This window comes from Aotus nancymaae, unplaced genomic scaffold (genome assembly GCF_030222135.1).
Source record: "Aotus nancymaae isolate 86718 unplaced genomic scaffold, 86718_ANA_hifiasm-v0.15.2.pri h1tg000020l, whole genome shotgun sequence".
Classification (NCBI taxonomy): Eukaryota; Metazoa; Chordata; class Mammalia; order Primates; family Aotidae; genus Aotus; species Aotus nancymaae.
In genome coordinates this window covers 70,653,532-70,666,574 of record NW_026988432.1, presented here as the reverse complement: position 1 = coordinate 70,666,574, position 13,043 = coordinate 70,653,532, and the positions used below count along the sequence as shown (strand labels likewise).

General features: G+C 42.4%; 1 protein-coding gene across 1 annotated transcript in view; it reads left to right on the top strand.

Annotated features, from left to right (window-relative positions):
• Positions 1–637: 637 nt before the first annotated feature.
• The window catches only part of MC2R (melanocortin 2 receptor), a 38,831-nt gene continuing 26,425 nt past the window's right edge, over positions 638–13,043 (top strand). The window contains exon 1 of the mRNA XM_012472535.3: positions 638–797. The gene's annotated coding sequence lies outside the window, so the exon portion shown is untranslated. The remainder of the gene's footprint in view (positions 798–13,043) is intronic.

Below are 13,043 nucleotides of genomic sequence, written 5' to 3'. Positions count from 1 at the left end.
AGCCCCAAAACCTAGGACCATCCGAAAACGTGGGCCAACTCTACACTTCAACATTCCTATGGCTGTGACAGACACCAACAGTGGCCCTTTCCCGCAGGCCCTGGCAAGCAGAAAACACTCAGTATTGCACCCTAAAATGGAAGAAGTTTGCTTTGAATGATGGCTCTTATCTACGGCAGTTTCTATGAAGTTTTTGGATGGAGAAGCATTGGCAGAACACAGGGTTTTTCTCATCTGGGCCCATGGGTCACATGTGCACTTGAGCACACAGTTCCCTCCGTCTCACTGTTTAGTCTTGTGAAATATGGATAATGGGGCTATTCCCTTCTTTCAATGAGACTAATGAGCCAAATGTTTGCAAGATGTCTTGAGAAGTTTGCTGCAAGTTTTAAAATGAATTCTTCCAAAACCGTTTTCTCAAAAATGCAATTTAATTCCTTAGTTATTTTTAGAACTAATTACAGCTCTTAAGTTGCATTTAAAAAGAGCAAGATTACAATTCCATAATCTGCTGTAAACATCGCCATAAACACTGCAAGCAACCTTGACTAGCTGAGCTCATGGAAATTATGTCTTCATCTGCCTGTGTCTTTCCATTTCTCTAACTTCACATTACCGGAAATCTGCAGTTCATGTCGGATGACATTTATTCAAGGTAATGATAACAATCTAGCTGTCTGCCCGGTGATGCATGTGCTCCGGCCCTTCCTGGCCCAAGGTCCATTTGCTTGCTGTTCTCTCAGAGCTCATTCCTTCTCAGTCATTTTGGCCAGAAAGTTCCTGCTTCGGAGCTGAAGGTAAGTACATTTTCCACTAATTCCTCAGCTTGTTAAGTGCTTTTGGACCATGAATAGAGCAGCTAGGAACAAATCTGAGAAGAGGTAATATTCAGGATTCCTCCTAATAGCTCATCTTTTTAATTATGGGCTTTCATCCTTCCTAAGGAAGTTCATTGTTTTTCTAATTAAACTGTTACAATGAAGTCTATTACCTTTTTGTCTAGCTAAAACAATATTCCCTATTAATGAATTTATTAGCTTCTCTAGTACTCTTCAAATTGTCATTGAGCTCTATTCAAGGAATACAGCCAGTTTTTCTTAATGGAATTAGGGGTGAAACAAATCATGCTTCTATTATTACTTCTATTATTACTTCAGATGAAGGAGCTCGCCCCTTCATCTGAATAGCTTTTCTAGGTGTAAGACTGCGGGGTGTTTAGTGCCACAAAGACATGGGCATGCGGTGGCTTCCTGCACCTCAGGCGTTGGTTTCTAAGCAACTCCACCATCAACATGTGTGATGTTACATTTCTGGGAGATGCACGCACGCTTTCTGTGCCTTTCTCAATCACTAGCTCAGTCATCCTCCAGCTTCCTAGGCAGCAACATGGGGTGCGGGGTAAACAAGAACTAAAAGCATGCTGCTTATCACTTACTCCTGAAAAGCACACAGTCACTGCCGTCATCAGGGGCTCCTACCTTTCCTTGGCTGGCTCTGTCAGGGGGCACCTGTTACCTCAAAAGGAGGCCCCAGGCTTTTGATAAAACAGTTTTTTTTCATATTTCAGTTTGTCTGTGATGCTTTCAGATAACCGTCCCCATTCTTCACTTACACACACACTCTCTGTCATACACACACACACTCACACACATACATGTGCACACACTTGTAAACACACATATACACACCCATGCAAAAAGCCCAAAAGGGATAGGAATGGGAAAGGGGTTCAAAGGGGTGTTGAACAGACAGCCTTGAGCAGACTGGAAGGAGGAGCATCCCTCATATCCCCTCCACACCCCATCCCTAGATTGGGAGTGAGGCTGTGGTCACAGGCTCTGCTCACACATTCACACCTGGATCAAACTGTACTGAACCCTCACGTGCTGGGCACTGTTGCAAGCCTAAGTCAGAGTGGAGCCTCCTGGAACCCCAGGGCTGAGGACACAGCATGCTGAGACAACAGTTCACACCAGCTCCCAGACAGGGCACACACCCACAAACAAAGAGCTGTGGGAGCAGGGAGGAGGGAGCCCTCACCCTGCCTTTGGGATCCTGCTTAGGCTGCGGCAGGAGAGGAGGAGGGCATGAACATGGGCAATGGGGTAGATGGCTGCAAAGCCGTCTTGACCTCAGTGGATCCTGAATCTCTGGCAGAGGAAGTTTTTGCTCCAGAAGCAAATTGCCCTCTCACTGCCTCAGAGCAACTTAAGACATCTGTTTAAAACAAAACAAAACAAAACAAAAACCCATCTTATTATTTACCTTGTTAATGATTCCAGGTATGTTTCCCATGGAATCCTTAGTGTCTAATAAATTTCACTGAGAGCTTTCTTGTCAGTGTAAGCTGCATTCCTTGTCTTCATTGTACAAACATATTTGCTGTGGGCCAGGTTGTCTGCAGGGGCCAGGTTTATGGACATGGTCAAGGCAGGTCTTATCCTAAGGAACTCAGATCCATCTGCAGGGTTTCCATGTGAATAATGCCATCATAGAAATAAGAACAAAGAGCTACAGGCACATAGATGGGCAGTGATCCTGGGCTGCTTTGGGATGGGGGGCAGGGGCAGTGGAGGAGAATCTGCCCTTGGGCAAGGACACAGTGCTGAGTGTGAGAAGTGAGGAGGGATGTGGGCAGGCCCAGGGAGAGCGACGTGTGAGCAGACAGCCCAGTGCTGGTGCAGACCCCACCTACTGGGCCTTAAAGTGTGGTGGAGTCTTAAAATCAACTTCTCTGTTCTCTGACTATGAGCTGCCAGGGCACAAAAATTTGGAAGATGGTTTTAAAGCAAGTTCTCAACTCAAAATATGTGTGTGCCAAGCACCATGCTAGAAGCATGGGTAAGACATAGAGCCTGGCTTGGTGGGAAAACAACATGCGCAAACAATAGAGACTAAGTCAACCCAGTGGGCGTCCCAGCACCGAAACCTGGGGGCAGCAAGTATTTGTGTGAGCAGCACAGTGTGGCAGGGAAAGGTCCGGGTGGGTCACAAAGGTGGGAAGGTGCCGTGGAGGAAGCCTGCTATGAGCAGTGGAGCTCAGAGGACAGGAGATGTGAGTGGATGGAAGGTGGCAGCTGGGGTGAGGCCGTGCAGGGAGGCGGGCGTCACACTCATTTCCAACCACAGCACTCCAGCCCTGGCTTCACACATCCCTAGCTGTGAGCTCCGGAGAAAGCTTCCATTCTTGAGACCTTCCTTTGCTCATCCCAAGCTGTGGTAACATTGTCATTCATGCCCAATTCATGCCTAATTTCCAGTCTTGTTGTGGATATTAAAAAAGAAATTATACTGTAAGCAGCGGTGCTCTGTGAAGTGTGGGGAAAAGCTGTAAACCTTCTCAGTGCCTGCAGGATGCTCACACTGAGAGATGCTTCTGCCTATACCCAGCACGGGGAAAAAGAATAAGGCTACTCCCAAAATAAGGCTCCTTTGAACGCCTCTCATAATTGAGTCTATGTGGAATTCAAAACAGGATATGTGCTAGACTCAGATGAGCCACTGCCTCCCATAATGAGCTCTGCTGGCTGCAGCCCCTCTTCATAGTGATAAGGGTAACTTACAACTCTGCAAGATCAACATCAGTAAGATCAAGGAACACTCACTTCAGCTGGAGACAGTGACTGAGCCCTAGCAAAGCTGTTGGACAGTCGGGGAGCGGTAAACAAAATAGAAATTCACCTGTCCTTAGATTTCTCCTATTTGTTTCGACAAAGTATTGATTATTTGATGAGTAATAATCTTCAGAGTCCTGAGCCCCTCAGTTCCCGGCTCCTCCCATAGCTCTTGGCCTAAACTGACCCCGCCTTCCTACCCATACCTCCCTCAGAGCTAGGCTTGTCCTGCTGCTTCTGCTTCCAAATACTCAGCCTCTCAGGCTCTTTGTAATAACCAAGCAAGCACGGACCTTGGGACGAGGCAGATTCAGTGGCTGGGTGACCTTGAGCAACTAACTCAACCTCTCTGAGCTTCACTTTTCTTATCTATGATATAGGCAGGGGAGCAGGAAATAGAAACACTACCCCTTATGTGTAATTGGAGCATTGAGGGAGAATACCTTTCACTCTGTCCTTTCTCCAACCATTAACATAGAGACAATCAAATTGCCCTTAAAGTACAGAATTGTAAGGCTGTGCTGAGCTATCCAAGAGTCTGCTATTTCACCTGGTCGAGTATTAAGTAAAATTGCTGAACACACACTGCAGGCCCGACACAGTAGAGAATGAATTACCTAAAGCACTCATAAGTGAAGCCAGTTCTTTCCAATGCCATCTACACCATGGAGCAGTTCTGACCCCAAATGGCAAGTGGCCAAAGCCTCACCTGTCCTCTTTCTCAGCTGTGCATGTCTTACCTCCTCAGCTAGATGTTCATGGACAGTAACGTGTTTTCTGTATCGTTTGGATTTCCAGTGACACACAACCTAAAATTGGATTCTAGATACGCTAAAAACTGCCAATTCTTCAACTGATTACTAGGATTAAAGCCTCCAAAAGATCTTAACTCCTCCTTCTTCCTTTCCTCCCCATATGGCCCATCCCCCTTTTTCCCAGTTAACACCCCCCAGTCCCTAGGATGGAGACCCTGCCATGGATGGTACAAAGCCAGTGACTCCAGAGCAAGGTCCAGAAGCCAAAGCTGCCGTCTGTGCTCATAGGCTTCTCTGGGGTTCAGTCGGGATGGACTCAGCCACTTTTTAAAGGTGGGGCTAATAGGAGCTAGGTAAGGCAGAGGAGTATTTCAGGCACTCGTCCAAAGATACCCAGTAAATTTTAAATCTCTTATCTGGGAGGAAAAAACAGCTCTTTATTGATATCTTTTTATTTAATGGCATTTGTTTGGCTAGCTAAACCAGTTTTAAACTAGCTCGTGCTTTTTCAAAAGGTGAAATTTGGAACCATTTCAGAGATGAGAACAAAAAAGGGACCATGCAGGGAAGAATCTAGTACTCATTTTTAAGGGGAACTACAAGGATTTGATGGAGTTTTTTTATCTAACAAAAAAGAGAGCTCCAGGAGACTGCAGGCTGCCTGGGTTGCTCCCTGACAACCCCGCCCCTGCCCTTAGTTGCCCAGCCCTCGGATTCAGTCCTATCCCTGTGTCCTCTGGCCCCTAGTCTCTGCTATTGTTACTGGCCTCCTTGCTCTAGGAATCACACTGGCTCTGAAGTTTTGCTGCTTCACACTCTTACCTATGGCGACTGCACCTGCCTGTGTTCTCTGCTGAGCCACTCTGACTGCTTTTTATAAATCATAAATCATGGCATTAAGTGAGCCAGTGTCAATTTGGTCTCAGGTGTAAAAGATAAGAATTGAAAAAGGAAGCAGTTTCTGGAGATGATGCTTTCACCCATGATGGGATGGCGACTAGCATCAGTTTTGTAGGAGAGACACTAGGGCACAGGAGAGACTGCAAGCTCCCTGACTGTGCCTGGCATGATTTGGGGCAAACACTGTTGTGATGAGAAACAGACGGATTGAAAGGTTCCAAGCGCTTCTCTGTCCTCCTGATGTCTGGTGCACTGAAGGGAGCCTTAGTGCTGAGCATGACAGGACCAGCCTCAGCACAACCAGGACTGGACCAGGGACCAGCAGCCCTCCAGGGACCTGCCAGCCGCAGCTGCCCCTCCTCCAGGCAGGCTACAGGAAGCTGCCAAGCTCCCCCTCAGGCACTTTGTAGTTTATGTTTTAAATACCAAATTCAGAAAACTTGCAAAACGACAAGAAACACACTTTTTTAATCTTCTCAACTCGATCAACAGAGTCAACCCATTCCCTGTCAAAAGTCCAGAAAACTGTATTGAAGATATCAATAAGTTTATTCCAGAATTTATGTGGAAAAGCAGATGAGCTTGAAGAGCCAAGAAAATACAGAAAAAGAACAACAAAATCCGAAGACTGTTACTCCTTACTTCATACTAAGCCAGAGGACTGTCACTCCTTACTTCATAGTAAGTCAGAGGACTGTGACTCCTTACTTCATAGTAAATCAGAGAACTGTCACTCCTTACTTTATAGCAAGTGAGAGGACTGTCACCCCTTACTTTACAGTAAGTCACAGGACTGTCACTCCTTACTTCATAGTAAATCAGAGGACTGTCACTCCTTACTTTATAGTAAGTCAGAGGACTGCCACTCCATACATTATAATAAGTCAGAGGATTGCCACTCCTTACTTTGTAGTAAGTCAGAGGACTGTCACTCCTAACTTTATAATAAGTCAGAGGACTGCCACTCCTTACTTTATAGTAAGTCAGAGGAATGTCACTCCTTACTTTATAATAAGTCAGAGGACTGCCACTCCTTACTTTATAGTAAGTCAGAGGACTGTCACTCCTTACTTTATAGAAAGTCACAGGACTATGACTCCTTACTTCATAGTAAATCAGAGGACTGTCATTCCTTACTTCATAGTAAGCCAGAGGACTGTCACTTCTTACTTTATAGTAAGTCAGAGGACTGTCACTCCTTACTTTGTAGTAAGTCACAGGACTGTGACTCCTTACTATACAGTAAGTCAGAGGACTGTGACTCCTTACTTCATAGTAAGTCAGAGGACTGTAACTCCTTACTTCATACTAAATCAGAGGACTGTCACTCCTTACTTCATAGTAAGTCAGAGGACTGTGACTCCTTACTTCATAGTAAGTCAGAGGACTGTCACTCCTTACTTTATATTAAGTCAGAGGACTGTCACTCCTTACTTTATAGTAAGTCAAGGGACTGTCACTCCTTACTTTATAGTAAGTCAGAGGAATGTCACTCCTTACTTTATAGTAAGTCAGAGGAATGTCACTCCTTACTTTATAGTAAGTCAGAGGACTGTCACTCCTTTTTTATAGTAAGTCACAGGACTGTCACTCCTTAATTAATAGTAAGTCAGAGGACTGTCACTCCTTACTTTATAGTAAGTCAGAGGACTGTCACTCCTTACTTCACAGCAAATAAGAGGACTGTCACTCCTTACTTTATAGTAAGTCAGAGGACTGTCACTCCTTACTTCATAGTAAATCAGAGGACGGTCACTCCTTACTTCATAGTAAGTCACAGGACTGTCACTCCTTACTTCATAGTAAGTCAGAGAACTGTCACTCCTTACTTCACAGTAAATAAGAGGACTGTCACTCCTTACTTTATAGTAAGTCAGAGGAATGTCACTCCTTACTTCATAGTAAGACAGAGGACTGTCACTCCTTACTTTATAGTAAGTCAGAGGACTGTCACTCCTTTTTTATAGTAAGTCACAGGACTGTCACTCCTTAATTAATAGTAAGTCGAGGCCGGGCGCGGTGGCTCAAGCCTGTAATCCCAGCACTTTGGGAGGCCGAGGCGGGTGGATCACGAGGTCAAGAGATCGAGACCATCTTGGTCAACATGGTGAAACCCCGTCTCTACTAATACAAAAAATTAGCTGGGCACGGTGGCGCGTGCCTGTAATCCCAGCTACTCAGGAGACTGAGGCAGGAGAATTGCCTGAACCCAGGAGGCGGAGATTGCGGTGAGCCGAGATCGCGCCATTGCGCTCCAGCCTGAGTATCAAGAGCGAAACTCCGTCTCAAAAAAAAAAAAAAAAAAAAAAAAAAATAGTAAGTCAGAGGACTGTCACTCCTTACTTCATAGTAAATCAGAGGACTGTCACTCCTTACTTCATAGTAAGTCAGAGGACTGTCACTCCTTACTTCATAGTAAGTCAGAGGACAGTCACTCCTTACTTCATACTAAGTCAGAGGACTGTCACTCCCTACTTCATAGTAAGCCAGAGGACTGTGACTCCTGACGTCACAGTAACTCAGAAGACTGTGACTCCTTACTACATAGTAAATCAGAGGACTGTCACTACTTACTTCAGAGTAAGTCAGAAGACTGTCACTCTTTACTTCATAGTAAGTCAGAGGACTGTGACTCCTCACTTCATAGTAAATCAGAGGACTGTCACTCCTTACTTTATAGTAGGTGAGAGGACTGTCACCTCTTACTTTACAGTAAGTCACAGGAGTGTCACTCCTTACTTCATAGTAAATCAGAGGACTGCCACTCCATACTTTATAATAAGTCAGAGGATTGCCACTCCTTACTTTATAGTAAGTCAGAGGACTGTCACTCCTTACTTTACAGTAAGTCAGAAGACTGTCACTCCTTACTTCAGAGTAAATCAGAGGACTGTGACTCCTTACTTCATACTAAATCAGAGGACTGTCACTCTTTACTTCATACTAAGTCAGAGGAGAGTCACTCCTTACTTTATAGTAAGTCAGAGGACTGTGACTCCCTACTTCATAGTAAGTCAGAGGACTGTCACTCCTTACTTTATAGTAAGTCAGAGGACTGTGACTCCTTACTTTATACTAAATCAGAGGACTGTGAGTCCTTACTTCATAGGAAGTCAGAGGACTGTTATTCCTTACTTTATAGTAAGTGAGAGGACTGTCACTCCTTACTTCATAGTAAATCAGAGGACGGTCACTCCTTACTTCATAGTAAGTCAGAGGACTGTCACTCCTTACTTCATAGTAAGTCAGAGGACTGTCACTCCTTACTTTATAATAAGTCAGAGGATTGTCACTCCTTACTTCATAGTAAATCAGAGGACTGTCACTCCTTACTTTATAGTAAGTCAGAGGACTGTCACTCCTTACTTCATAGTAAGACAGAGGACTGTCACTCCTTACTTTATAATAAGTCAGAGGACTGTCACTCCTTTTTTATAGTAAGTCACAGGACTGTCACTCCTTAATTTATAGTAAGTCAGAGGACTGTCACTCCTTACTTCATAGTAAATCAGAGGACTGTCACTCCTTACTTCATAGTAAGTCAGAGGACTGTCACTCCTTACTTCACAGTAAATCAGAGGACTGTGACTCCTTACTTCATAGTAAGTCAGAGGACAGTCATTCCTTACTTCATACTAAGTCAGAGGACTGTCACTCCTTACTTCATAGTAAGCCAGAGGACTGTGACTCCTGACGTCACAGTAACTCAGAAGACTGTGACTCCTTACTACATAGTAAATCAGAGGACTGTCACTACTTACTTCAGAGTATGTCAGAAGACTGTCACTCTTTACTTCATAGTAAGTAAGATGACTGTCACTCCTTACTTTATACTAAGAAAGAGGACTGTCACTCCTTCTTTCAGACTAAGTCAGAGGACTGCCACTCCTTACTTCATAGTAAGACAGAGGACGGTCACTCCTTACTTCATAGTAAATCAGAGGACTGTCACTCCTTACTTCACAGTAAGTGAGAGGACTGTCACTCCTTACTTTATAATAAATCAGAGGACTGTGACTCCTTACTTCATACTCTTTACTACATAGTAAGTCAGAGGACTGTCACTCCTTACTTTATAGTAAGTCAGAGGACTGTCACTCCTTACTTTATAGTAAGTCACAGGACTGTCACTCCTTACTTTATAGTAAGTCAGAGGACTGTCACTCCTTACTTCATAGTAAATAAGAGGACTGTCACTCCTTACTTTACAGTAAATCAGAGGACTGTGAATCCTTACTTCATAGTAAGTCAGGGGACTGTCACTCCTTACTTCATAGTAAATAAGAGGACTGTCACTCCTTACTTTACAGTAAATCAGAGGACTGTGAGTCCTTACTTCATAGTAAGTCAGAGGACTGTCACTCCTTACTTCATACTAAGTCAGAAGACTGTCACTCCTTACTTTATAGTAAGTCAGAGAACTGTCACTCCTTACTTCATAGTAAATCAGAAGACTGTGACTTCTTACTTTATGGTAAGTCAGAGGACTGTCACTCCTTACTTTATAGTAAGTCAGAGGACTCTCACTCCTTACTTTATGGTAAATCAGAGGACTGTCACTCTTTATAATAAGTCAGAGGAGTGACACTCCTTACTTTATAGTAAGTCAGAGGACTGTCACTCTTTATAGTAAGTCAGAGGACTGTCAGTCCTTACTTTATGGTAAGTCAGAGGACTGTGACTCCTTACTTTATAGTAAGTCTGAGTACCTCTCACACTTACTCTGAAGCCAGTAATCAAGACAGTATGTTCTTGCAAAAGCATAAACAAATTGATCAAAGAATCAGTAAGGACCACACAAATATAACCAGCTGATTTCAACAAAGGGACAAAAGCAATTCAATGAGAAAAGGGTAGACTTTTCAACAAATGGTCCTGGAACAATTGAACATTCATGTGGGGAAAATTATTTTAAACATACATCGTATTCCTTACAGGAAAAAATTAACTTCAAAGGAATCATAGACCTAAATGAAAATTACAAAACTACACAACGTCTTAAAGAAAACCTAGGAGAAAATCTCCATGACACTGAATTTGGTGTTTTTAGATATAACATGAATACCATCATCCATGAAGGAAAAAATAAATAGTAGACTTTATTAAAATTTAAATGACACCCTGGTAGGAACAAGTACATTGAGCACTCTGGGGAAGTGGCTTATTCTATGACTGTCAGGAAATAACAAATTCAGCCTGGAGCATCTTGCAGTGCCAGAGAGTAACTGTGTTCCAGAAAGCCACGGTGATGCAGGTCTGGCACAGGACACAGGTGCCAACTGAGAGACCTTCCAGTGGCCAAAGTTGAACAATTTAAGCAATAAAACAAATCAAATAGCATTGGATTGTAATCTAAAGTACAAAATAGTTGTTCATGCATTCAGACTGATAGAAACATATGATTGAATACATAAATAAATAAATGGGGAAAGATAGGCCAATCTCCCATGCAGAAGAACGCCAAACGGATTGTGTAGACTATCCACCCTCAAGGTGGTGGGGCAGAACCTCTGCTCTGTATGTGGGGCTGTGCATCCTGACTGCCTTTCCAAGAATCCATTATGGAAGGGGTGTTTGGGAAACAGTAGCTGCAGTGGAGAAACCTGGCAAGCACGAACTCAGCCAGGAGAACATGGTTAGCACCACAGTGGTGAGTCACCCTGACAGTGCGCCCCTTGATATGATGTAATGAGAATGATAGTTTACATCTTGTGGTCTTCCTCCCCAAAGTCCATAGCCCTAGTCTAATCATGAGAAAAATATCAGACCATTGGGGTAATTCTACAAAATTTTTGAGCAGTACTCTAAAATTTTCAAGGTTATCAAAAACAAGGAAAGTCTGAGAAACTGTCACAGCCAAGAGAAACCTAAGGAGACATGATGGCTAAAGGTAATAATATCATGTCCTGGATGAGATCCTGAAACACAAAAGGACATTAGGTTAAAATTAAGGAAATTTTAATAAAGTATGGACTTAAGTTAACAACAGTATGTCAATATTGGTCCATTAGTTGTGATAAATGTACCATACTTGTGTAAGATGTTAACATGATATAAGATGTTAAACTGAGTGTGGGGTTTGTGGGGACTCTGCCAATCTTCGCAACCTTTCCATAAATTTTAAACTGTTCTAAAATAAGATGTTTATTTAAAAAATAGCTCATATCTCTACCCCTAGTGATAACCACCAATAAAATTTGATGTCATGGATTTTTCTATTCCTTTGCTTGAAATACACACACACACACACACACACACACACACACACACACACAGAAAGAAGTTTCTGCACTTTTGAACTGCAATTTATTAAATTGATGTATGTATGTAGTTTTAATAGCTGTATGTAGTTTCAGGGTACATGTGATAATTTGATACATTCATATAATTTGTAAAGATTAAATCAGTGTACTTAGGAAATCTATCGCCCTAAATACTTGTCTCTTCTTTTTGCTAGAATCATTCAAATTCTTCTCATCTAGTCATTTTGAAATGTACAAAAGATTCTTGTAAACTATAGTCACCCTACTGATTTATCAAATGCTAGCTCTCATTTCTTCTATCAGACAATGTATTTGTACCCATTAGTCAATTTCTCTTCATCCCCCTCTCTTCTCTACCCTTCCTGGGCTCTGGTAACCACACTATCTTCCTGAGACTTACTTTTTTAGCTTCCACATATGAGTGAGAACATGTGACGTTTGTCTTTCTGTGCTTGCTTAATTTCACTTAACATATTGGCCTCCAGTTCCATTCATGTTGCTGCAAATGACAAGATTTCATTATTCCTTATGGTTGAATAATATTCCATTATGTTTATATATACCACATTATATTATATATACCACATTTTATATATACCATATATTATACCACATTATATTATATATGCCATATTATATATACCACATTTTATTCATTCATTTGTTGATGGACACTTAGGTTGATTCCATATTTTGACTCTTGTGTATAATACTGCAACAAACATGGTAGTGGAAATGTCTCTTTGATATAATGATTTCCTTTCTTTTGAATATATACCCAGTAGTGGGTAGCTCTATTTTTAGTTTTTTGAGTCACCTCAAAACTGTTCTCCAGGGTGGCTGTAGTAATTTACCTTCCCACCAACAGTGTATGAGGGTTCCTCTTTCACCACATCCTCACCAGTATTTGATATCACCTGTTTTTGGATATATGCCATTTAAACTGGGGTGAGATTATATCTCATTGTAGCTTTGATTTTCATTTCTCTGGTGATTAGTGATGTTTTGCAATTTTTCATATACCTGTTTGGATATTTATTTGTACGTCTTTTTTTTTTTTTTTTTTTTTGAGAAATGTCTGTTCAGATCTTTGCCTTTTCTTTTTTGTTTGTTTTTGAGACAAAGTCTCTCTGTGTCACCAGGCTGAAGTGTAGTGACATGATCTCGGCTCACTGCAATCTCTGTCTCTTGGGTTCAAGTTATTCTCCTGCCTCAGCCACCCGAGTAGCTGGGACTACAGGCACGCACCACCATGCCCAGCTAATTTTTGTATTTTTAGTAGAGACAAAGTTTCACCATGTTGGCCAGGATGGTCTTGATCTCTTGACCTCATGATCTGCCTGCCTCGGCCTCCCAAAGTGTTGAGATTACAGGTGAGCCACCGCACCCAGCCGCTCATTTTTAAATTGGATTATTTGTTGGTTTTCTTTTGCTACTGAGTTGTTTGAGCTCCTTATATAGTTTGGTTATTAATCTCTTCCCGATGGAGAGTTTGCAAATGTTTTCTCCCA